We start from the raw sequence: 24,826 nt of genomic DNA on the forward strand, positions 1-24,826 counted from the left end.
CGGCGGTGCGCCCGCTAATTCGGCCGTCGCTCTGCTGGGACGCCGGGCGCGCCCCCCGCGCGCGTCCTCGAGGAACTGGCTGTTGCGGAAGGAAGTACTTTCGTCAAATGCGGCGGAAAACTAACATTTTGTGTGTTGGGAAAAAAGCCGAACGCGAATTCTGCCGTGCTCCTACATTAGATGCGCGCCAACGGCCATACCATGATGGATACACCGGTTCTCGTCCGATCACCGAAGTTAAGCATCATTGGGCCCAGTTAGTACTTGGATGGGTGACCACCTGGGAAACCTGGGTGCTGTTGGCTACCTTCCTTTTTTTTTTTCGTTTTGCTATTTTGTCGCTACCCCTGCCAGCCCAATTTTCAAACTACCTTTCTGTTGTGACAAAGATGCTTCCTTATGCCTTTTAAACTACTGTAATGGAACGAAAATGCAGTAATTAACTCGGTTTGAGGGAGAATGTGCTAACCAAGTTTGCCAAGAAGACTTTGAAAACGACAAAACAGTACGAATCGGCAGGTGATTTCTGAAATACGTCACCGCCTATTGTTGTGTAGGAGTGTAGAGTTCCAAATTTGGTTTGTAATCATGACTTTATTCCTTAGTCGTCTCGTCTCGTCCCGCAGACGTTTGTCGTGCTTGCGCTGTCATATGGACCACGACCCGAGCGGCAGCGAGCGGCAGTCGAGCAAAGTCGGGACAAGTCGGGACGGGGACAGGGACAGGAATGGTGCGAATGCACTGCAAACTACGCAGACACCTGGTGTGAGGCGAGGCGAGGCGAGGCGAGGCGAGGCGAGGCAGCCCACATCGCTACCAGTGGCGCCCTCCAGCACGACACTGCACCACCCCGCACAGGCCCTCCGCTGGACACCAGGGACAAGATGCGTCCTCCGCTAGTGTCGAAGGCTGCACGCGCCCAGCGAATGACAGGAGGTGCAACGAGCAGCAGTGCGTCTCACACACGCGGCGGTGCGCCCGCTAATTCGGCCGTCGCTCTGCTGGGACGCCGGGCGCGCCCCCCGCGCGCGTCCTCGAGGAACTGGCTGTTGCGGAAGGAAGTACTTTCGTCAAATGCGGCGGAAAACTAACATTTTGTGTGTTGGGAAAAAAGCCGAACGCGAATTCTGCCGTGCTCCTACATTAGATGCGCGCCAACGGCCATACCATGATGGATACACCGGTTCTCGTCCGATCACCGAAGTTAAGCATCATTGGGCCCAGTTAGTACTTGGATGGGTGACCACCTGGGAAACCTGGGTGCTGTTGGCTACCTTCCTTTTTTTTTTTCGTTTTGCTATTTTGTCGCTACCCCTGCCAGCCCAATTTTCAAACTACCTTTCTGTTGTGACAAAGATGCTTCCTTATGCCTTTTAAACTACTGTAATGGAACGAAAATGCAGTAATTAACTCGGTTTGAGGGAGAATGTGCTAACCAAGTTTGCCAAGAAGACTTTGAAAACGACAAAACAGTACGAATCGGCAGGTGATTTCTGAAATACGTCACCGCCTATTGTTGTGTAGGAGTGTAGAGTTCCAAATTTGGTTTGTAATCATGACTTTATTCCTTAGTCGTCTCGTCTCGTCCCGCAGACGTTTGTCGTGCTTGCGCTGTCATATGGACCACGACCCGAGCGGCAGCGAGCGGCAGTCGAGCAAAGTCGGGACAAGTCGGGACGGGGACAGGGACAGGAATGGTGCGAATGCACTGCAAACTACGCAGACACCTGGTGTGAGGCGAGGCGAGGCGAGGCGAGGCGAGGCGAGGCGAGGCGAGGCGAGGCAGCCCACATCGCTACCAGTGGCGCCCTCCAGCACGACACTGCACCACCCCGCACAGGCCCTCCGCTGGACACCAGGGACAAGATGCGTCCTCCGCTAGTGTCGAAGGCTGCACGCGCCCAGCGAATGACAGGAGGTGCAACGAGCAGCAGTGCGTCTCACACACGCGGCGGTGCGCCCGCTAATTCGGCCGTCGCTCTGCTGGGACGCCGGGCGCGCCCCCCGCGCGCGTCCTCGAGGAACTGGCTGTTGCGGAAGGAAGTACTTTCGTCAAATGCGGCGGAAAACTAACATTTTGTGTGTTGGGAAAAAAGCCGAACGCGAATTCTGCCGTGCTCCTACATTAGATGCGCGCCAACGGCCATACCATGATGGATACACCGGTTCTCGTCCGATCACCGAAGTTAAGCATCATTGGGCCCAGTTAGTACTTGGATGGGTGACCACCTGGGAAACCTGGGTGCTGTTGGCTACCTTCCTTTTTTTTTTTCGTTTTGCTATTTTGTCGCTACCCCTGCCAGCCCAATTTTCAAACTACCTTTCTGTTGTGACAAAGATGCTTCCTTATGCCTTTTAAACTACTGTAATGGAACGAAAATGCAGTAATTAACTCGGTTTGAGGGAGAATGTGCTAACCAAGTTTGCCAAGAAGACTTTGAAAACGACAAAACAGTACGAATCGGCAGGTGATTTCTGAAATACGTCACCGCCTATTGTTGTGTAGGAGTGTAGAGTTCCAAATTTGGTTTGTAATCATGACTTTATTCCTTAGTCGTCTCGTCTCGTCCCGCAGACGTTTGTCGTGCTTGCGCTGTCATATGGACCACGACCCGAGCGGCAGCGAGCGGCAGTCGAGCAAAGTCGGGACAAGTCGGGACGGGGACAGGGACAGGAATGGTGCGAATGCACTGCAAACTACGCAGACACCTGGTGTGAGGCGAGGCGAGGCGAGGCGAGGCGAGGCGAGGCAGCCCACATCGCTACCAGTGGCGCCCTCCAGCACGACACTGCACCACCCCGCACAGGCCCTCCGCTGGACACCAGGGACAAGATGCGTCCTCCGCTAGTGTCGAAGGCTGCACGCGCCCAGCGAATGACAGGAGGTGCAACGAGCAGCAGTGCGTCTCACACACGCGGCGGTGCGCCCGCTAATTCGGCCGTCGCTCTGCTGGGACGCCGGGCGCGCCCCCCGCGCGCGTCCTCGAGGAACTGGCTGTTGCGGAAGGAAGTACTTTCGTCAAATGCGGCGGAAAACTAACATTTTGTGTGTTGGGAAAAAAGCCGAACGCGAATTCTGCCGTGCTCCTACATTAGATGCGCGCCAACGGCCATACCATGATGGATACACCGGTTCTCGTCCGATCACCGAAGTTAAGCATCATTGGGCCCAGTTAGTACTTGGATGGGTGACCACCTGGGAAACCTGGGTGCTGTTGGCTACCTTCCTTTTTTTTTTTCGTTTTGCTATTTTGTCGCTACCCCTGCCAGCCCAATTTTCAAACTACCTTTCTGTTGTGACAAAGATGCTTCCTTATGCCTTTTAAACTACTGTAATGGAACGAAAATGCAGTAATTAACTCGGTTTGAGGGAGAATGTGCTAACCAAGTTTGCCAAGAAGACTTTGAAAACGACAAAACAGTACGAATCGGCAGGTGATTTCTGAAATACGTCACCGCCTATTGTTGTGTAGGAGTGTAGAGTTCCAAATTTGGTTTGTAATCATGACTTTATTCCTTAGTCGTCTCGTCTCGTCCCGCAGACGTTTGTCGTGCTTGCGCTGTCATATGGACCACGACCCGAGCGGCAGCGAGCGGCAGTCGAGCAAAGTCGGGACAAGTCGGGACGGGGACAGGGACAGGAATGGTGCGAATGCACTGCAAACTACGCAGACACCTGGTGTGAGGCGAGGCGAGGCGAGGCGAGGCGAGGCGAGGCGAGGCGAGGCAGCCCACATCGCTACCAGTGGCGCCCTCCAGCACGACACTGCACCACCCCGCACAGGCCCTCCGCTGGACACCAGGGACAAGATGCGTCCTCCGCTAGTGTCGAAGGCTGCACGCGCCCAGCGAATGACAGGAGGTGCAACGAGCAGCAGTGCGTCTCACACACGCGGCGGTGCGCCCGCTAATTCGGCCGTCGCTCTGCTGGGACGCCGGGCGCGCCCCCCGCGCGCGTCCTCGAGGAACTGGCTGTTGCGGAAGGAAGTACTTTCGTCAAATGCGGCGGAAAACTAACATTTTGTGTGTTGGGAAAAAAGCCGAACGCGAATTCTGCCGTGCTCCTACATTAGATGCGCGCCAACGGCCATACCATGATGGATACACCGGTTCTCGTCCGATCACCGAAGTTAAGCATCATTGGGCCCAGTTAGTACTTGGATGGGTGACCACCTGGGAAACCTGGGTGCTGTTGGCTACCTTCCTTTTTTTTTTTCGTTTTGCTATTTTGTCGCTACCCCTGCCAGCCCAATTTTCAAACTACCTTTCTGTTGTGACAAAGATGCTTCCTTATGCCTTTTAAACTACTGTAATGGAACGAAAATGCAGTAATTAACTCGGTTTGAGGGAGAATGTGCTAACCAAGTTTGCCAAGAAGACTTTGAAAACGACAAAACAGTACGAATCGGCAGGTGATTTCTGAAATACGTCACCGCCTATTGTTGTGTAGGAGTGTAGAGTTCCAAATTTGGTTTGTAATCATGACTTTATTCCTTAGTCGTCTCGTCTCGTCCCGCAGACGTTTGTCGTGCTTGCGCTGTCATATGGACCACGACCCGAGCGGCAGCGAGCGGCAGTCGAGCAAAGTCGGGACAAGTCGGGACGGGGACAGGGACAGGAATGGTGCGAATGCACTGCAAACTACGCAGACACCTGGTGTGAGGCGAGGCGAGGCGAGGCGAGGCGAGGCGAGGCGAGGCGAGGCGAGGCAGCCCACATCGCTACCAGTGGCGCCCTCCAGCACGACACTGCACCACCCCGCACAGGCCCTCCGCTGGACACCAGGGACAAGATGCGTCCTCCGCTAGTGTCGAAGGCTGCACGCGCCCAGCGAATGACAGGAGGTGCAACGAGCAGCAGTGCGTCTCACACACGCGGCGGTGCGCCCGCTAATTCGGCCGTCGCTCTGCTGGGACGCCGGGCGCGCCCCCCGCGCGCGTCCTCGAGGAACTGGCTGTTGCGGAAGGAAGTACTTTCGTCAAATGCGGCGGAAAACTAACATTTTGTGTGTTGGGAAAAAAGCCGAACGCGAATTCTGCCGTGCTCCTACATTAGATGCGCGCCAACGGCCATACCATGATGGATACACCGGTTCTCGTCCGATCACCGAAGTTAAGCATCATTGGGCCCAGTTAGTACTTGGATGGGTGACCACCTGGGAAACCTGGGTGCTGTTGGCTACCTTCCTTTTTTTTTTTCGTTTTGCTATTTTGTCGCTACCCCTGCCAGCCCAATTTTCAAACTACCTTTCTGTTGTGACAAAGATGCTTCCTTATGCCTTTTAAACTACTGTAATGGAACGAAAATGCAGTAATTAACTCGGTTTGAGGGAGAATGTGCTAACCAAGTTTGCCAAGAAGACTTTGAAAACGACAAAACAGTACGAATCGGCAGGTGATTTCTGAAATACGTCACCGCCTATTGTTGTGTAGGAGTGTAGAGTTCCAAATTTGGTTTGTAATCATGACTTTATTCCTTAGTCGTCTCGTCTCGTCCCGCAGACGTTTGTCGTGCTTGCGCTGTCATATGGACCACGACCCGAGCGGCAGCGAGCGGCAGTCGAGCAAAGTCGGGACAAGTCGGGACGGGGACAGGGACAGGAATGGTGCGAATGCACTGCAAACTACGCAGACACCTGGTGTGAGGCGAGGCGAGGCGAGGCGAGGCGAGGCGAGGCGAGGCGAGGCGAGGCAGCCCACATCGCTACCAGTGGCGCCCTCCAGCACGACACTGCACCACCCCGCACAGGCCCTCCGCTGGACACCAGGGACAAGATGCGTCCTCCGCTAGTGTCGAAGGCTGCACGCGCCCAGCGAATGACAGGAGGTGCAACGAGCAGCAGTGCGTCTCACACACGCGGCGGTGCGCCCGCTAATTCGGCCGTCGCTCTGCTGGGACGCCGGGCGCGCCCCCCGCGCGCGTCCTCGAGGAACTGGCTGTTGCGGAAGGAAGTACTTTCGTCAAATGCGGCGGAAAACTAACATTTTGTGTGTTGGGAAAAAAGCCGAACGCGAATTCTGCCGTGCTCCTACATTAGATGCGCGCCAACGGCCATACCATGATGGATACACCGGTTCTCGTCCGATCACCGAAGTTAAGCATCATTGGGCCCAGTTAGTACTTGGATGGGTGACCACCTGGGAAACCTGGGTGCTGTTGGCTACCTTCCTTTTTTTTTTTCGTTTTGCTATTTTGTCGCTACCCCTGCCAGCCCAATTTTCAAACTACCTTTCTGTTGTGACAAAGATGCTTCCTTCTGCCTTTTAAACTACTGTAATGGAACGAAAATGCAGTAATTAACTCGGTTTGAGGGAGAATGTGCTAACCAAGTTTGCCAAGAAGACTTTGAAAACGACAAAACAGTACGAATCGGCAGGTGATTTCTGAAATACGTCACCGCCTATTGTTGTGTAGGAGTGTAGAGTTCCAAATTTGGTTTGTAATCATGACTTTATTCCTTAGTCGTCTCGTCTCGTCCCGCAGACGTTTGTCGTGCTTGCGCTGTCATATGGACCACGACCCGAGCGGCAGTCGAGCAAAGTCGGGACAAGTCGGGACGGGGACAGGGACAGGAATGGTGCGAATGCACTGCAAACTACGCAGACACCTGGTGTGAGGCGAGGCGAGGCGAGGCGAGGCGAGGCGAGGCGAGGCGAGGCAGCCCACATCGCTACCAGTGGCGCCCTCCAGCACGACACTGCACCACCCCGCACAGGCCCTCCGCTGGACACCAGGGACAAGATGCGTCCTCCGCTAGTGTCGAAGGCTGCACGCGCCCAGCGAATGACAGGAGGTGCAACGAGCAGCAGTGCGTCTCACACACGCGGCGGTGCGCCCGCTAATTCGGCCGTCGCTCTGCTGGGACGCCGGGCGCCCCCCCCCCCCCCCCCTGCGGGTTCGGGGGTTAGAATAGGCCTGCGGTATTCCTGCCTGTCGTAAGAGGCGACTAAAAGGAGTCTCCCATGTTTCGGCCTTATGTGATGGTCCCCTCTCGGGTTTGACCTCCATCTATCTAAATTATTCCGAAGAGCGAGACAATTGGGGAAGGGCACCTTACATGGTGCACTGTATCCTTCGTGCAATTAGACCTATAGCCGTCTTTCTCGTCGTTGCAATGGTGTCCCGCTCTTTTTCGATCTCTTGGGCGATTACCACGCTGCACTCTGCAGTGTTTCTTTTAACTGTGACGGCGACCTTGGCCATTTTTGCACCTAAGATCCAGCACGGTAGCCAGTCCGTTGTGGTGGGGTCGCCATGTACCCTCTTGGTTGTAGCCCCCTGACAACACAGGGATCGCTCTACTGATGCCTGCGCCGTTCACTCCCCACGTATGCCAAGGAGTCGATGCCCATCTCCCTGGGGCATCGGGACTCCCGGCAATGGCCATCCTGCCAGGTGGCCTTTGCTGTGGCTGGGTGGCGCCCGTGGGGAGGGCCCTTGGTCGGAGTAGGTGGCATCAGGGCGGATGACCCGCAATGAAGCGTGGTACATCATCTCTCGCTGGCGGCCAGCCGTCAGCAGTCTCTAAGCGTTCCAAAGCTCAATTCAAGGCTACTGTGTATGACCCCAAATCGTTCCCCTCCCTGGCCACACCATGGGAGGAACGAAGGGCTATGAATGAGAGCGAAAGATACTCGCCCCGGTATCTCGTCTGTACCAGAGCTGACGGGGAATCTTTTATGTCCGTGAAGCCTCAGTTCTTTGTAGAGCATTTAGAGGACAAGTTTGGGGAGGTGGAGGGCTTGTCCCAGATGCGGTCCGGATCGGTGTTGATCAAGACGGCATCCTCCGCCCAGTCGCGGGCCTTGCTCGCTTGTACTAAGCTGGGGGATGTCTCTGTCACTATCACGCCCCATAAGAGTCTGAACATGGTCCAGGGCATTATCTTTCACAGGGATCTGCTTTTACAGTCCGACGACGAGCTGCGCGCCAACTTGGAGCGCCGAGGTGTCCATTTCGTCCGGCGCGTCCACCGGGGTCCGAGGGATCGTCAAGTTGCCACCGGTGCCTTCATCTTGGCCTTCGAGGGTGACACGTTACCTGAGAAGGTCAAGGTGATGGTGTACCGTTGTGATGTCAAGCCATATATCCCTCCCCCGATGCGGTGCTTCAAGTGTTGGAAGTTCGGCCACATGTCTTCACGCTGTGCGTCCGACCTCGTCTGTCGCGATTGCGGTCGACCTTCCCATCCTGATCATCCCTGTGCGCCGCCTCCAATCTGTGTGAACTGTGGTGCGCACCATCCGCCTTGCTCGCCAGACTGTCCGATTCTGCAGAAGGAGCGGAAGATCATGGAAATAAAGACTCTCGACCGCCTGACGTACACTGAGGCGAAGCGGAAATATGATCGGCTTCATCCGGTGCGTATGACAGCTTCCTATGCCGCAACTGTCACTCCTTCTACAATTCCATCCGGTCCAGTCAGCTCTCGGAGTCGAAGTCCCACACCTGCCCCCTTGATGGTGGGGGGCACTAAACCTCCTGTTGCTCCTGCTCCATCTACTTCAGGAGCAACACCCCCCCAACCATCGGGGACGTCAGTCCCCCCTTCCCAGCCGGAGAAGCGTAAGACTTCTTCGGCTACTCTCGTAAGGAAGGGGTCCCTTGGGGACGTACCTTCGCACGCTCCGACCGGTTCCAAAGCCGACGGCCGCAAGTGGCTCAAACAACCGCCAGTCCCTGGTCGTCGGGACACGCGGTCATCGTCTGTCCCTGAGACTGACCCGGTGACGCCCTCCCAGCCTGCACCACCCAAGGCGCAGCGCGAGAAGCCGAAGAATAAGAAACTCCCCAAGGCTACCGACATTGCGGTGGCACCCGTTCCACCGCTTCCTACAAGCTCTGCGTCTGAGGATGAGGTGGAGATTCTGGCGTCCGCTGAGGACATGGATCTCGCCGGTCCCTCGGCTGGAGTAGATGGCTGTTGTCCAGGTGGTGCCTCAGTAGCAGCAGGGGCCCCGGAGGCGTAATCTGCCTCCCCAATCCCTTCATGCCTTTCCCATCCATGGCTCATTCCATCCTCCAGTGGAACTGCAGCGGTTTTTTCCACCATCTAGCTGAGCTCCGCCAACTTATCAGCCGTCATCCTTTCCTTTGCATTGCTCTGCAGGAAACTTGGTTTCCAGCAATGCGAACCCCTGCCCTCCGTGGCTATCGGGGTTATTTTAAGAACCGGGCAGCTTATGAAAGGGTGTCTGGTGGCGTCTGCATATATGTCCTTAACTCTCTTCACAGCGAGTTTGTACCTCTACAAACAGCTTTAGAGGCTGTCGCTGTTAGGGTGTGGACGCCACAGGCTATTACCGTCTGCAGTATTTACCTTCCACCTGATGGTGCTGTCGCGCAGCATGTCCTGGCTGCTCTGATAAACCAACTGCCGCCGCCTTTTTTGCTGCTGTGCGATTTCAATGCCCACAACCCTCTGTGGGGTGGGACTGTCTCCGATGATCGTGGCCGGGCCGTGGAGCATGTGTTGGCTCAGCTCGACCTTAGCCTCTTAAACACCGGTGCTCTCACGCGTTTCAGTGTGGCCCATGGCTCGTTCTCGGCCATCGATCTCTCTATTTGCAGCCCTGGACTTGTCCCATCCCTCCACTGGAGGGTGCATCCTGACCTGTGTGGTAGTGACCATTTTCCCATCTATTTGTCACTGCCACAGTGTCATTCTTCTGGGCGCTTGCCCCGCTGGGCTCTCCACAGGGCTGACTGGCCAGCTTTTACTTCCGCTGTAACCATTGCGTCTCCCCCACAGGGTGACATTGATGAGGTGGTCCGTGTTTTCACCACGTCCATCATTTCAGCGGCCGAGGCTACCATCCCCCGTTCCTCTGGCCTCCCTCGGCGGAAGGCTGTCCCCTGGTGGTCGCCGGAGATTGCTGAGGCTATTCGCGACCGTAGGCGGGCTCTCCAGCGTCATAGGCGGCACCCGTCTCTGGAGACCCTCATCGCCTTTAAGCGGCTCCGTGCCTTCGCCCGTCGTCTTATTGCACGGCGTAAGCAGGAGTGCTGGGAGAGGTACGTCTCCTCCCTGGGCTCCCGTGTCTCGTCCTCGCACGTGTGGTCCCGGATCCGGCGGATTTATGGCTCCCAGACCCCTGTGGGTGTCCCTGGGCTCTCCTTGGACGGCGCTGTCTGCACGGACGCTGCCGCCATTGCTGAACGGCTAGCCGCGCACTTTGCTCAGAGCTCTGCGACTGCATCCTATCCCCCCGCCTTTCGCTCTCTAAAGGAGCGAGCCGAGCGGACGCCGTTCTCATTCCACACGCGTCATTGTGAAACATACAATGCTCCTTTCAGCGAGAGGGAACTCCTCGCTGCCCTCGCCGATTGCCTGATACAGCACCAGGACCGGACTGCATCCACGCGCAGATGCTGAAGCATCTCTCCAGGGACTGCCAGAGACACATCCTCACCATCTTTAACCGCATTTGGAGCGAGGGCGTGTTCCCGTCGCAATGGCGAGAGGGTCTTATTGTCACCATCATAAAGCCCGGTGCGGACCCCCTGGCGGTGGACAGCTATCGTCCCATTACCCTCACCAACGTTTTGTGCAAATTGCTCGAACGTATGGTGGGGCGGCGTTTGTGTTGGGTCCTTGAGTCGCGCGGTCTCCTCGCTCCATCCCAGGGTGGCTTCCGTCGGGGCCGGTCTGCAGTGGACAATTTGGTGCGGCTGGAATCTGCTGTCCGTACGGCTTTTGCCCGACGTCAGCACCTTGTTGCTGTATTTTTCGATCTGCGGAAGGCATATGACACCACATGGAGGCATCACATCCTCGCCACGTTGCATGGGTGGGGTCTTCGTGGTCGGCTCCCGGCTTTTCTTCAAAGCTTTTTATTGCGCCGCTCTTTCCGGGTGCAAGTCGGTGTCACCTCTAGTTCCTCTTATATACAGGAAAATGGGGTCCCGCAGGGCTCGGTGTTGAGCGTCTCGTTATTTCTAGTGGCCATTAATGGTCTGGCTGCAGCAGTGGGGTCGTCGGTGTCTCCTTCTTTGTATGCCGACGACTTCTGCATCTCATTTAGCTCCACGACTACGGGAGTCGCCGAACGCAGGTTGCAAGTCGCCGTTCGCAAGGCAGCATCATGGGCTCTGGCTCATGGTTTTCAGTTCTCTGCTGCCAAGACTCGGGTTATGCACTTCTGCAGGCGTCGGACGGTCCACCCTCATCCTGACCTTTACCTCGACGGCCACCTGCTTGAAGTGGTGGACACTTGCCGCTTCTTGGGACTCGTGTTTGATGCCCGGCTCACATGGGTTCTTCATGTTACTCAGCTGAAGCAAAAATGCTGGCGGCACCTCAACGCCCTCCGCTGCCTTAGCCACACGTCTTGGGGTGCAGATCGCTGCACGCTACTGCAATTGTACAGAGCCCTTGTGCAGTCCCGGCTTGATTATGGGAGCCTGGCCTATGGGTCTGCGTCACCCTCAGTGTTGAAGTTGTTAGACCCCATACATCACTGTGGGGTTCAGCTTGCAACTGGCGCTTTTCGCACCAGCCCCGTGGATAGTCTACTGGTGGAGGCCGGGGTTCCCCCGCTGCGGATTCGCCGCCATCGTCTGCTCGCCGACTATGCTGTCCACGTACATTGCTCGCCAGGCCATCCCAATCGTCGCCTGCTTTTCCCTGCCTTGGTCCACCACCTGCCCGAACGGCGACCTCGGTCTGGGCTTTCCGTAGCTGTCCGTGTCCAGTCCCTGCTGTCAGTACTGGGGTCATTCCCTCTTCTGCCTCCCTTCCGGGTCCATACACCTACGCCTCCCTGGTGTTTGTCCCGGCCGTCCGTCCATCTGGATTTGGCACAGGGACCTAAGGACTCGGTTCCGCCTGTGGCCCTCCGTCGCCGTTTTCTTGCGCTCCTCGACTCATTTCCGGGCTGTGAGCCTGTCTACACTGATGGTTCCCTGGTTGATGGTCGCACTGCCTACGCTTTTGCTCACGCTGCCCATGTTGAGCAACGCTCCTTGCCGGCTGGCTGCAGTATTTTTACTGCAGAGCTGGTGGCCATCTTGCGAGCTCTTGAGCATATGCGTTCCTGCTCAGATGCGTCCGTCGTCATCTGCAGTGACTCCCTGAGCAGCCTCCAGGCCATCGACCGCTGCTATCCCTCTTCTCCTCTGGTGTCCTCTATTCGGGAGTCTGTTTCCACCATTACCCACTCTGATCGTTCGGTGGTTTTTGTTTGGACGCCAGGTCACGTTGGCATCCCAGGGAACGAACGTGTTGACAGGCTGGCCAAAGGGGCGATAGACGCCCCAGCTTTGGAGATCGGCCTTACGGCTCGCGACCAGCAGCTGGTGTTGCGCCGTAAGGTACTTGGGATGTGGGCTGCTGAGTGGCGTGGCATGACAGCCCCGAATAAACTACGGGCTGTCAAGGGGACGACCGATGTGTGGCGTTCCTCCCTGCGGGCTTCTCGCAGGGACTCGGTAGTCCTGTGTCGACTGCGCATCGGCCATACATACCTGACGCACGGCCATCTGTTACGTCAGGAGGATCCCCCCTTGTGTCAGTGTGGGTCCCGGCTGACGGTCGGCCACATTTTGCTGGAGTGTCCTCGACTGCGCACACTCCGGCAATCTTTTAATCTCCCGGGCACTTTGGCTTTGGTTTTATCCGACGATGCCTCCATGGCTGATACCGTTTTAAATTTTATCCGTGGTAGTCCGTTTTATGGTTCGATTTAGGGAGGTCCTGCGCCTTTCCCTTTCTGTGTCTATTGTCCTTGTGTCTGTTGCTGTTCTGGTGTGCCGTGAGATGGTTGACTCTTTCCCATTTTTGATCTCGTGGTCAGTCAACCAGTCTCCGGCCATCTTCCTTTCTTCTGTTTCTTTCTGTCTGGTGTTCCTCTGTCCTGTTCTTGTCTGTAGTGTTTGTTGCTGCATTTGTGTGCTTTTAGCGCCTGGGGGGACGTCTCCTCCCCCTTTGGTTTTTATCTGCTTCGTAGATTTTCGGCTCGCCTGATTTTGGAATGGGGGACTGATGACCTTCGCTGTTTAGTCCCCCTTAAACATACCAACAACCACCACCACCACCACCGCGCCCCCCGCGCCGTCCTCGTGGAACTGGCTGTTGCAGAAGGAAGTGCTTTCGTCAAATGCGGCGGAAAACTAACATTTTGTGTGTTGGGAGAGAAGCCGAACGCGAATTCTGCCGTGCTCCTACATTACACGAGTGCCAACGGCCATGCCATGATAAATACACCGGTTGTCGTCCGATCATCGAAGTTAAGTATCATCGGGCCCGGTTAGTACTTGGATGGGTGACCGCCTGGGAACTCCGGGTGGCGTTGGCTGCTCTTCATTGTGGGCGCGGTAGGTCAGCGGTTTCGGTCAGTTTGTTTGTTGCCCTCTGTACGAAAAAATAACCCTAGTTATGCGATCAACGACAATCTTAAACGGATGTCTCACGACATCCGTCCCGTCCGCCTCGAGCAGATGCAGCGAACGAAAGTGAACAAAATGAAATTAACAAAATATGTGGTAGAGCATTTGCCCGCGAAAGGCAAAGGTCCCGAGTTCGAGTCTCGATCCGGCATATACTTGCAAACTGCCACGATGTTTCGTACTCCTATATTGTTTTTCAAAAATGGCTCCGAGTACTATGGGTCTTAGCATCTGTGGTCATCAGTCCCGTAGAACTTAGAACTAGATAAACCTAACTAACCTAAGGACATCACACACATCCTTGCCCGAGGCAGCATTCCAACCTGTGACCGTAGGCTTCACGCGTTTCCAGAGTGAAGCGCCTATAACCGCACGGCAACACCGGCCGGCATTATTTTTCAAACAGTGATAGAAGTTGTTCTATTTCACTCATGCTTAATATTATTATTCTTTTCCAACAGACAGTGAATAGATTTAGCAGTTTCATTTGAAGATCAACTGCAGCATACACATTGTAAATATTTTAACAATTTTAATATCATTGTACGTGGTGTTCAATCACAAATGTATGCATTACATATTAATGCCCAAATCGCGGCCTACGACTGTCGATGATCGAGCTATTTTTTTTAAAAATTCTTTATTAGCAAAAACCAATATAATTACACAAGTTAACCCACTTCCTTAATTCATTAGTGGGTCATAACAGTTATACATTTATATTAAGTTTGCAGCTAGTTTTAGTTTTAATAAGTGAGCTATAGTTATTAACAAACAATGGGCATTTAATATCTAACATCTACTGTTTATACCTAATTCCTATAATTACTTTAATTTGTATGTATTCTGCAGCGCCACATGTGTGCCAGTGAAAGATATAAACCTACTTTAATCTGCCTTGCTCTTCGAGCTAATCCCGAAGAGCATGCCCCTGGCACTGGGCAGGCCTCGATGTTAAATTCGCTGCAGTCCCTATCGTAATTTCCTATAACTAAGTTCTACAAACTAACTTATCCTACGTCTTATCGGGTGTGTGTCACAATCGGTGGTTGTTCCCTACTCCCCCTAATCCTGCACGTGGCGGATTCCAGCTGAGAAGAAGTCGGCCAGTCCACGCACAGGCGGCATGGGAATAGGGCTCTTGGACGTAATCGGTGGTTATTGTCATTATTATTTAGTGTATCTCTCGTAAGTATTCAGTTAGAACTTTTCGAGATACCTCGTTAGCCAATGTGTTTAAGGTCTGAAAAGTTTCCTCTCGTCTGAGTAGTTGATATGTATCATAGTTGGGTAGTCTGTCTCGTAGTGTGTTTGCGATATCATTGAAGAGGGGACATTCGTAAACAACATGCTCGGGTGTACCCTCCGGATCGCCACAGTCGCACGCTGGTGTAGCCCTCTTCCCAAATCGACACAAATATGTCGGATAGGGTCCATGGCCAGTGAGAAAGTGGATCAGACCTCGTGTAGGCTCAAAGTATTTCAATTCCAGACGTTCCCTTACATCAGGTATAAACTGGAAAGTTCTACGCCCAGCCTCTTCTGCTTCCCAAGATTCCTGCCAGAGCTCCTCCCCTCTTTTCCTTATTTCTCTTTTATCCCCCACCCCAATACCCATGATATCTACGATCTTCTCGTAATTTCTCTTTTTGGCCCAATACCAAGCCGCCTGTTCTCTTATCTTTATGTCCAGAGGGCAGAGCCCCATTATGACTAATAGGGCCCCCCATGGAGATGCTCTGTAGGCACCCACAGCTCTTAATACCATGCTTCTCTGTACCTTACTCACTGCCATGGCGGGCAAAACCCTCGTGAGCCTGTGCGCCCAGACTCCCGTGCCATAGCCCACAACTGAGGTTAGGATACTATTATGATAGTCTAATTAGGTGTGGAGGAAGATGGAATCTTCTATGGCCTATTGAAATGAGGTTATTTAATATCTGAAGGGCTCTCTGGGTGACTGTATCAATGTGTTTTCCGAAACTCCACCTCTCATCAATGATAACTCCTAGGTAGCGTGTCTCACATCGTCGGAGAACTAGTGAACCGTCTATTGTAGCAGTCGGATATCTAATAAGATGTCCTTTTAGCAACAGGTAGGTGGATTTGCTGGGCGATATCGTCATTTTAATCGTATGGCACCACTGTTGGAGTTTGTCTAAAGCTGTCTCTATTTTCGGTTCGATGTCTTCGCGGCTACGGCCGCCAACCAACAGGAGGAGGTCATCCGCGTAGGCTATCACCTCTAGCACCTCATCACTTTGTTGTAGTCTATCTAATAAAGGCTCCATATGGATGTCCCAGAAGAGGGGTCCTAAGACGGAACCTTGGGGACATCCTTTGGTGATTGTCTTTCCAACTCTTTCGCTAGAGGATGATAGCCAGACCTCCCGATCCTTGCAATAGCTCCTCAGGCAACCGTATAGGGGCCCTGGACACTCTTTCTCCCACAAGCAGGAGAAGAGCCAAGGCCACCACAGGTTGTCGAAGGCGCCACTGATGTCGACCATGATGCCAACCACGTATTTGTGCGGGGTCGAGCCACAGACCTCGGCCGCCACGGCGATTGCATCAGATGCCGACCGCCCCAGTCTGAACCCGAACTGCCTGTCACTCATCCCGCACAACACTCGGTGTGCTGTCAGTCTGTCAGCCAGCAATTTCTCTAGTATTTTGCCAAATACATCCAGCAAGCAAATCGGGCTGTAAGATTTCACTTCTGCGGGGTCCTTGTCTGGTCCTTCCTTTATAATGACTACATTTGCCGTTTTCCATTTTTTGGGAACTTTCTCTGTCTAAGGCATTCATTATATAGATGTGTTAGTGGCGCAGTCAGCTGAGGCGCCAGAAACTGCACCACCTCCGCCACAATGCCGTCTGGCCCAGGTGCTTTTCCTCTTTGCAGTGATCTTATATGGGTTGCTACCTCCTCCTCTGAGAAGGGGTGATAGCCGTCTCATTAATGTATACCTCTTGGTCTTCAACTCTGAGTTGCTTCTGCCCCTCTGTCTCCCCTTCCGCATTGTCGTCAGGCAACAGGGACCGGAGGAGGACCCCTACAGTCTCCTGCCAGGACTCCGTCATCCTGTCCCCGTACCTGACTGTTGATAGCTTCAGAGGAGAGCGGATTTTTTCTCTCACCAACTTATATGGAAGCCCCCATGGGTCCATGACTAGCTGGTTGAGCACAAAGTTTTCCCAGCTCCTCATCCTAACTTCACGCAGTTCCCTTTGGAACTTCCGCTTTTCCTCCCTATATAGCAACTGCCACCTTTATCGTTCGTGCCAGACGACACTGCGCTGGTAGTGCCTCCTCAGCCTTCTGACAGATTGACACAGTTCTCCTAGTTCAGCAGAGCATGGTGACGGAGAGGCCGCCATGGCCCTCCTCCTAGTAGGTACAGCTGCCCTCACCGCTCTTGTCACTGCATTCACCAGTTCCTCCGCTCTCTGATCTACGTCCGTGTCCAGATGCATGTCATCTTCCGGTGATGGAGGAATGTCACACTCCCTTGCTAGGCGTTCCCAGTCGGCTCTTCTGTAATTTAGTTGTACTTCCCACCCCGTGGCCCAGCGGCACTCTCTATCTCTGAAGGTGAAAGTTATCAAATTGTGGTCGCTTGTGGTGGCATTCTCTGTGACTCTCCAGTTTTGAAGATTGTTAGCTGTGTTTGGAGTTACAAGGGTGACATCAATATTTGTGCCCTGTCCTCCTCCTGCAGCGTAGGTAGGATTGCCAGGCCTGTTGGCCACCACAAGTTGTGATGCCATAATAAGTTCCTCAAATTTTTCACCATTAGCATCTCTTATGCCACTGTACTACAGGGGGGATTTTGCATTAATGTCTGCTGTAATTACAACTTTTCTTCCCCGCAACGCCCTGGTAACTCTCGCTAGGTGGTCTATGTAATGTTCTATGTTATCCCCATACTGAAAATACATGTTTATGAGAGTTATGATTCCCATAGGGGATTGAAGCTCCACGACGTTACAGTGGCTAGTTGTGAACTGAGAGAGTGTGGTGACTCTCAAAAGTTTATTTGTGATTATAATCGCTGCCTTCGGGTCATCCCCTCTGCTGACTATTTGCCAGCTCGCAACAGCAAAAGCTCTTTTCCCAGCCAGGGAGTATGGCTCCTGCAGACAAAGTACATCTGGTCTCCTCTCCTCCACCTCCCTTCGGAGCTCCTGCGTTACGAGTCTGCTGTTGTGAGTGTTAAGCTGTCCAATAGTTTTTTTTGTCATTAGGGGAAGTACGTAAGTATTCGGTCATGTGGCCAGGTCTTACTCCAGTCGAATGCAATTCGTCCATGTGCTATTACTGATTGTTGGTAAATGTCGTCAAGATCAAATTTCTCACCTCGTCTTTCGAACACTTTCTTGAGCAGGTCTCGCAAGGCTCCGAAGTCGGTGGGAAGATTCACTGATTTTAGCTGAATTCTGTCAACAGCCTCCATAACCGAGAAGGTTATCTTCCTGCCGTCTTTGTGTCCTACACGGACCACATGTCGTAAGGTAGTGGTCAGGGTAGCCGGCTGCTCCAGTCTAGATAGTTGCATCGTGTACTCCAAGTTGGGGTACACCCTAACCGGGTCGACCGGTGGTAGTCCAACTATTGGTGTGCCTTGTATAGTGGGGCTCATGCTTGAGCTTGTCACTGTTTTCTTGAATAGGTTGTTTGTTTGTATAATTGTCTTTAGAAGTTGCCAGAGCTACAGGATGCCCTTGCCGTTGTTGGTGTAGTTTGGGCTTTGTTCCCCGGCTTCCAGAGAAGAGAGTTTCAGCCTTGAGGGGGAGATTGGTCTGTATACCTATGTCCATTGTTGGAAATTCAGTTTGTATAGCTTTGTCTTTTGTTTCAGTTTTAGTGGCGCCCGAAAGCGACCTCAAAAAATCCTTGAATCTATTTGCCCTCATGGCATCCCTCCTCCTTTTGCTCGGGGACTTTCGCTTTGGCATCCTGTTCGGTATGCCGGGCTCAACCATAATCAGTTCTGGAGATTAATCTCTGCTCCAACATTCTGTATGTCGGGCAATTCCTGCCTGTGGCTCCGCAAGACTTTTTCCCTCGAGTCTTGCATGGTATGCGAACTGCCGCCGCCTTGCAGTCTTTGCGGCTGTGACCGTTTTCCCCACACTTGGTACACGCCGGCTCCCTGGTGCACAGCCTTAAGATGTGATCCAGGTCACCACAGTTGTGGCAACGAGTTACCACGACATAATCCCTTGTATTGATGGCATGAAAACCAACATATAGTCTGCCCATTGTTGTTATGTTCTTCCACATTGGCGCTGATACTTCGGCGACGTGATGAACAACATCACGACCCCGTGACCCAGTCTTAAATTTTAACTTAAAGCAGCTCTTAAATTCTTCTTCATTTATTTCACCAAAGTTTTGTTGTCTAATTGTATCTAGGAGTTCTTCATTTGTCATGATCGTGGGAACGTCATATAGTATGACGAGAGGATTTCTTTTTCTCGGTGGTTCACATTTAACCACCGAGTTCAGTTTCTGGTTATTCAACAGTTTGTCTTTGTCTTCCTCGGAGGTAACTTCGACTATAACAGAATTTCTGCTCGGTTTTACCTTTTTAATTCTAATTTTGTCTTTAACGGGGTCTATATTTTTTGTAAATAGTTCTTGTATTTTCTTGACGCTTGTATCCTGTCCAGGCAGTGTCCTGAGGAAGACTGCTGTGTCTGTTCTTTTTGTCAGTTTGTCAATAGTGTCTCTGGTCGTGCTTAGTGGGCGCTTGCGCGGCCACGGCCGCCCACCTCTTTGCCGGTTGCCTCCTTAATCTGTCATTCTCCTTTTCAAGCTCTTCCACCCTACCTTCAAGTTTAGCGTGGGCAATAGCCCATGCTGTCAGCTCATTTTTGATGACGGCGAGTCCAGCTTGGCTTATCTTCCCATTCTTTATTTGTTGCTCCATGAGCGACGTGATTCTGGAATCTCTCTGCATTACTGTTTCATTCTCTGCCTGTCCCTGCTATTTTGCACGAAAAAGTTGCGCGACTGAAGGCTCTTAAGCGGCGGAAGCTTCGTCCCAGAGACCGCACAGTGGCAGACCACAGGAGGTTCGCGGTTGGCGGACACGGAAGACCCGCGTGCCGCCTGTTGTCTGGGTCTGCGTGTGGGGTCTCTGCTCTTTTCCGCCACATCCTGTCTGAGGCGCCTCGTGTCGCAGTTTCCAACGAAATACTACCGTGGCGAGTTTTATGTGCTGCCATACTCATCAGCATTTATGCACTCTCTGCTTCATCGATATTTTTACATCAGGCTTTCATTATTCATATTACGAGAGCAGTTCAATAAGTAATGCAACACATTTTTTTTCTGAAACAGGGGTTGTTTTATTCAGCATTGAAATACACCAGGTTATGCCCCAATCTTTTAGCTACACAACACTGTTTTTCAACGTAATCTCCATTCAATGCTACGGCCTTACGCCACCTTGAAATGAGGGCCTGTATGCCCGCACGGTACCATTCCACTGGTCGATGTCGGAGCCAACGTCGTACTGCATCAATAACTTCATCATCCGCGTAGTGCCTCCCACGGATTGCGTCCTTCATTGGGCCAAACATATGGAAATCCGACGGTGCGAGATCGGGGCTGTAGGGTGTATGAGGAAGAACAGTCCACTGAAGTTTTGTGAGCTCCTCTCGGGTGCGAATACGTGTGTGAGGTCTTGCGTTGTCATGAAGAAGGAGAAGTTCGTTCAGATTTTTGTGCCTACGAACACGCTGAAGTCGTTTCTTCAATTTCTGAAGAGTAGCACAATACACTTCAGAGTTGATCGTTTGACCATGGGGAAGGACATCGAACAGAATAACCCCTTCAGCGTCCCAGAAGACTGTAACCATGACTTTACCAGCTGAGGGTATGGCTTTAAACTTTTTCTTGGTAGGGGAGTGGGTGTGGCGCCACTCCATTGATTGCCGTTTTGTTTCAGGTTCGAAGTGATGAACCTATGTTTCATCGCCTGTAACAATCTTTGACAAAAAATTGTCACCCTCAGCCACATGACGAGCAAGCAATTCCGCACAGACGGTTCTCCTTTGCTCTTTATGGTGTTCGGTTAGACAACGAGGGACCCAGCGGGAACAAACCTTTGAATATCCCAACTGGTGAACAAACAATTGTGACAGCACTACCAACAGAGATGTCAAGTTGAGCACTGAGTTGTTTGATGGTGATCCGTCGATCATCTCGAACGAGTGTGTTCGCACGCTCCGCCATTGCAGGAGTCACAGCTGTGCATGGCCGGCCCGCACGCGGGAGATCAGACAGTCTTGCTTGACCTTGTGGCGATGATGACACACGTTTTGCGCAACGACTCACCGTGCTTTTGTCCACTGCCAGATCACCGTAGACATTCTGCAAGCGCATATGAATATCTGAGATGCCCTGGTTTTCCGCGAAAAGAAACTCGATCACTGCCTGTTGTTTGCAACGCACATCCGTTACAGACGCCATTTTAACAGCTCCGTACAGCGCTGCCACCTGTCGGAAGTCAATGAAACTATACGAGACGAAGCGGGAATGTTTGAAAATATTCCACAAGAAATTTCCGGTTTTTTCAATTAAAATTGGCCGAGAAAAAAAATGTGTAGCATTACTTATTGAACTGCCCTCGTATTTCAGGCAGATTATTCTGAAAATGGACGGCATTTTTAGATTTTGAGAAAGTCTTTGACGACGCACTCTAATAATTCTGAAAATATCAGGATAAAATACAGGAGGAGGAAATGTAACCACTATTCATACAAAAACTAGACTGTAGTTACGAGGGTGGAAGAGCGTGAAAGTGCGGCAGTGGCTGGAAAGGAAAAAGAGTTGCAGCCCGCCCTCCACGTTGTTCAATGTACACATTACGGAAACGGTAAGGGAAAGAAACGAGGGATTTGCGAAAGGACCTAACCCTCACAGTACCAGTAAGGAGTTTTAAATACTGTCATGTAATTTAAATTTTAAAATTTTGGAGAAAAATATTTATCCTTTTTAATGATTTCTTGCATCTTACTCAGTAGTTGGTCTGAATTGTTCACTAAAATATAATCCAAAAATTTAAGTCTTAGTAGCAACTGTGACTTTTTGCTACGAATGTTATATTCATATTTTGAAGTTCTGGACACACGTGATAAATCTGTATATCTTCAAGTAGGATACTGTGAATAAAGCCCAATGACAATTAACGAAACAGTATTTTTTAATTTTTCGGTGGTTCTCCCAAGGCATCCCTCCTTTCTGTGTACACATTACAGAAAATGCGTTGGTACTGTTAAGACTGTGTTCAAAGATGTCTTCAGGTTCTGAACCCTACTCACACATTAGTAATTATGTAAAAAGGATGTTGTTAATAAATGTTAACAACAATTAAGAAATCTGATTTTTCTTCCTCTTTGCGGTGGGCATAAAGTACCTCCCCACAACCTTGGTAATACTAGTTATGGAAAGTACGTTAGTACAGCTACGGTTAACGTTGAAGTATAAGGGGCAGTCAAATGATAACAAGACAGATAGAAAAAAGTATTCAAACCTTTCAATACTTCAAAAGTAATCGTCATAATTATTAATAGATTTATCTCACCATGAGACAAGACGGCCAGTGCTTCAAAAGACTCGGTATACAAGAAAAAGGATATCTGATGAACAAAAATTTAACAGCCATACGTATTATAAAAGTGGACGTATGTACGGAATGTATGTTCCATACCTCCTGCTACACCAATGGATCGATTTTAACCAAGCCTCGGACACTTATCACTAAGTGTGTGAAATGAACCACTGTGGGGAAAAGAATCACTAAGTCTCAAAACATACATTAACGTAGCTCATGACGCTCAAATCGTCAAACTACACTCCTGGAAATGGAAAAAAGAACACATTGACACCGGTGTGTCAGACCCACCATACTTGCTCCAGACACTGCGAGAGGGCTGTACAAGCAATGATCACACGCACGGCACAGCGGACACACCAGGAACCGCGGTGTTGGCCGTCGAATGGCGCTAGCTGCGCAGCATTTGTGCACCGCCGCCGTCAGTGTCAGCCAGTTTGCCGTGGCATGCCGCGACAGCGTGGACGTGAACCGTATGTGCAGTTGACGGACTTTGAGCGAGGGCGTATAGTGGGCATGCGGGAGGCCGGGTGGACGTACCGCCGAATTGCTCAACACGTGGGGCGTGAGGTCTCCACAGTACATCGATGTTGTCGCCAGTGGTCGGCGGAAGGTGCACGTGCCCGTCGACCTGGGACCGGACCGCAGCGACGCACGGATGCACGCCAAGACCGTAGGATCCTACGCAGTGCCGTAGGGGACCGCACCGCCACTTCCCAGCAAATTAGGGACACTGTTGCTCCTGGGGTATCGGCGAGGACCATTCGCAACCGTCTCCATGAAGCTGGGCTACGGTCCCGCACACCGTTAGGCCGTCTTCCGCTCACGCCCCAACATCGTGCAGCCCGCCTCCAGTGGTGTCGCGACAGGCGTGAATGGAGGGACGAATGGAGACGTGTCGTCTTCAGCGATGAGAGTCGCTTCTGCCTTGGTGCCAATGATGGTCGTATGCGTGTTTGGCGCCGTGCAGGTGAGCGCCACAATCAGGACTGCATACGACCGAGGCACACAGGGCCAACACCCGGCATCATGGTGTGGGGAGCGATCTCCTACACTGGCCGTACACCACTGGTGATCGTCGAGGGGACACTGAATAGTGCACGGTACATCCAAACCGTCATCGAACCCATCGTTCTACCATTCCTAGACCGGCAAGGGAACTTGCTGTTCCAACAGGACAATGCACGTCCGCATGTATCCCGTGCCACCCAACGTGCTCTAGAAGGTGTAAGTCAACTACCCTGGCCAGCAAGATCTCCGGATCTGTCCCCCATTGAGCATGTTTGGGACTGGATGAAGCGTCGTCTCACGCGGTCTGCACGTCCAGCACGAACGCTGGTCCAACTGAGGCGCCAGGTGGAAATGGCATGGCAAGCCGTTCCACAGGACTACATCCAGCATCTCTACGATCGTCTCCATGGGAGAATAGCAGCCTGCATTGCTGCGAAAGGTGGATATCCACTGTACTAGTGCCGACATTGTGCATGCTCTGTTGCCTGTGTCTATGTGCCTGTGGTTCTGTCAGTGTGATCATGTGATGTATCTGACCCCAGGAATGTGTCAATAAAGTTTCCCCTTCCTGGGACAATGAATTCACGGTGTTCTTATTTCAATTTCCGGGAGTGTATATTCATACTGTATTTGTTACCACTTAGTGACTGCCAATCAACTTTACTCGCAATTTCAATCATCTACGAGACTTTCTTTTTTCAGTTTGTAAGTAGGCTGTTTAGGTTTTTATGTTGGTAACGCCATGTAGTGCTCTATATGAAAATCACTGACTGTGCTGAATGCAGTCTGTGGCTGGTTTGCATTGTTGGAATTTGGTATTGTAGTGTTGGGTAGTTGGCTGTTAACAGTGCATAGCGTTGCGCAGTTGGGTGGTGGATGTGGGGAGAGAGATGGCGGAGTTTTGAGGGCGGATGATCTGGACGTGTGTCCATTAGAGACAGTAAATTTGTAAGACTGGATGTCATGAACTGATATATATATATATATATATATATATATATATATATATATATATATATATATATATATATAATGACTTTTGAGCACTATTAGGGTAAATACATTGTTTGTTCTCTATCAAAATCTTTCATATGCTAATTGTGCCTATCAGTAGTTAGTGCCTTCAGTAGTTAGAATCTTTTATTTAGCTGGCAGCAGTGGCGCTCGCTGTATTGCAGTAGTTCGAGTAACGAAGATTTTTGTGAGGTAAGTGATTCATGAAAGGTATAGGTTATTGTTAGTCAGGGCCATTCTTTTGTAGGGATTTTTGAAAGTCAGACTGCGTTGCGATAAAAAATATTATGTGTCAGTTTAAGCACTGTCATTTATAATTTTTGTGAGGGGACGTTTCAAGTTGTACAGGATATAGTTGCATCACTCCCAAATGTTTGCCAGCCAAGGGATCTCCCATTTTCGAAGTTCTGCGGTGCCCCGAGATAGGCTGGTAGGTTTCCCGCTAACTTCTGTCAAAAAAAATGGCTCTGAGCACTATGGGACTTAACATCTATGGTCATCAGTCCCCTAGAATTTAGAACTACGTAAACCTAACTAACCTAAGGACAGCACACAACACCCAGTCATCACGAGGCAGAGAAAATCCCTGACCCCGCCGGGAATCGAACCCGGGAACCCGGGCGTGGGAAGCGAGAACGCTACCGCACGACCACGAGCTGCGGACTAACTTCTGTCAATCTCCTTCCATATGCACTTCTCTGTCGGCGTCCTTTTGCCAGCAATTGCTTTCTTGAGCTCAGAGTAATGGGCTTCGAAACCTAAAGGTATCCAATCCGTCGAAAAAGCGG

The 24,826-nt window shown here is 51.8% G+C and overlaps 8 non-coding genes across 8 annotated transcripts; all 8 read left to right on the forward strand.

Moving 5' to 3' along the window:
- Positions 1–186: 186 nt before the first annotated feature.
- LOC124616883 lies at positions 187–305 on the forward strand. The gene has a single exon (XR_006979922.1). It is a non-coding gene; the product is annotated as a 5S ribosomal RNA (ribosomal RNA).
- An 848-nt stretch (positions 306–1,153) lies between these two features.
- On the forward strand, positions 1,154–1,272 carry LOC124616884. The gene has a single exon (XR_006979923.1). It is a non-coding gene; the product is annotated as a 5S ribosomal RNA (ribosomal RNA).
- Positions 1,273–2,135: 863 nt separating this feature from the next.
- On the forward strand, positions 2,136–2,254 carry LOC124616885. Its single transcript, XR_006979924.1, has one exon. It is a non-coding gene; the product is annotated as a 5S ribosomal RNA (ribosomal RNA).
- Positions 2,255–3,102: 848 nt separating this feature from the next.
- Positions 3,103–3,221, forward strand: LOC124616887. The gene has a single exon (XR_006979926.1). It is a non-coding gene; the product is annotated as a 5S ribosomal RNA (ribosomal RNA).
- An 858-nt stretch (positions 3,222–4,079) lies between these two features.
- On the forward strand, positions 4,080–4,198 carry LOC124616888. Its single transcript, XR_006979927.1, has one exon. It is a non-coding gene; the product is annotated as a 5S ribosomal RNA (ribosomal RNA).
- An 863-nt stretch (positions 4,199–5,061) lies between these two features.
- On the forward strand, positions 5,062–5,180 carry LOC124616889. The gene has a single exon (XR_006979928.1). It is a non-coding gene; the product is annotated as a 5S ribosomal RNA (ribosomal RNA).
- Positions 5,181–6,043: 863 nt separating this feature from the next.
- LOC124616890 lies at positions 6,044–6,162 on the forward strand. Its single transcript, XR_006979929.1, has one exon. It is a non-coding gene; the product is annotated as a 5S ribosomal RNA (ribosomal RNA).
- A 7,014-nt stretch (positions 6,163–13,176) lies between these two features.
- Positions 13,177–13,295, forward strand: LOC124616896. The gene has a single exon (XR_006979935.1). It is a non-coding gene; the product is annotated as a 5S ribosomal RNA (ribosomal RNA).
- Positions 13,296–24,826: the final 11,531 nt, after the last annotated feature.

Source organism: Schistocerca americana, chromosome 5 (genome assembly GCF_021461395.2).
Source record: "Schistocerca americana isolate TAMUIC-IGC-003095 chromosome 5, iqSchAmer2.1, whole genome shotgun sequence".
Taxonomy (NCBI): domain Eukaryota; kingdom Metazoa; phylum Arthropoda; class Insecta; order Orthoptera; family Acrididae; genus Schistocerca; species Schistocerca americana.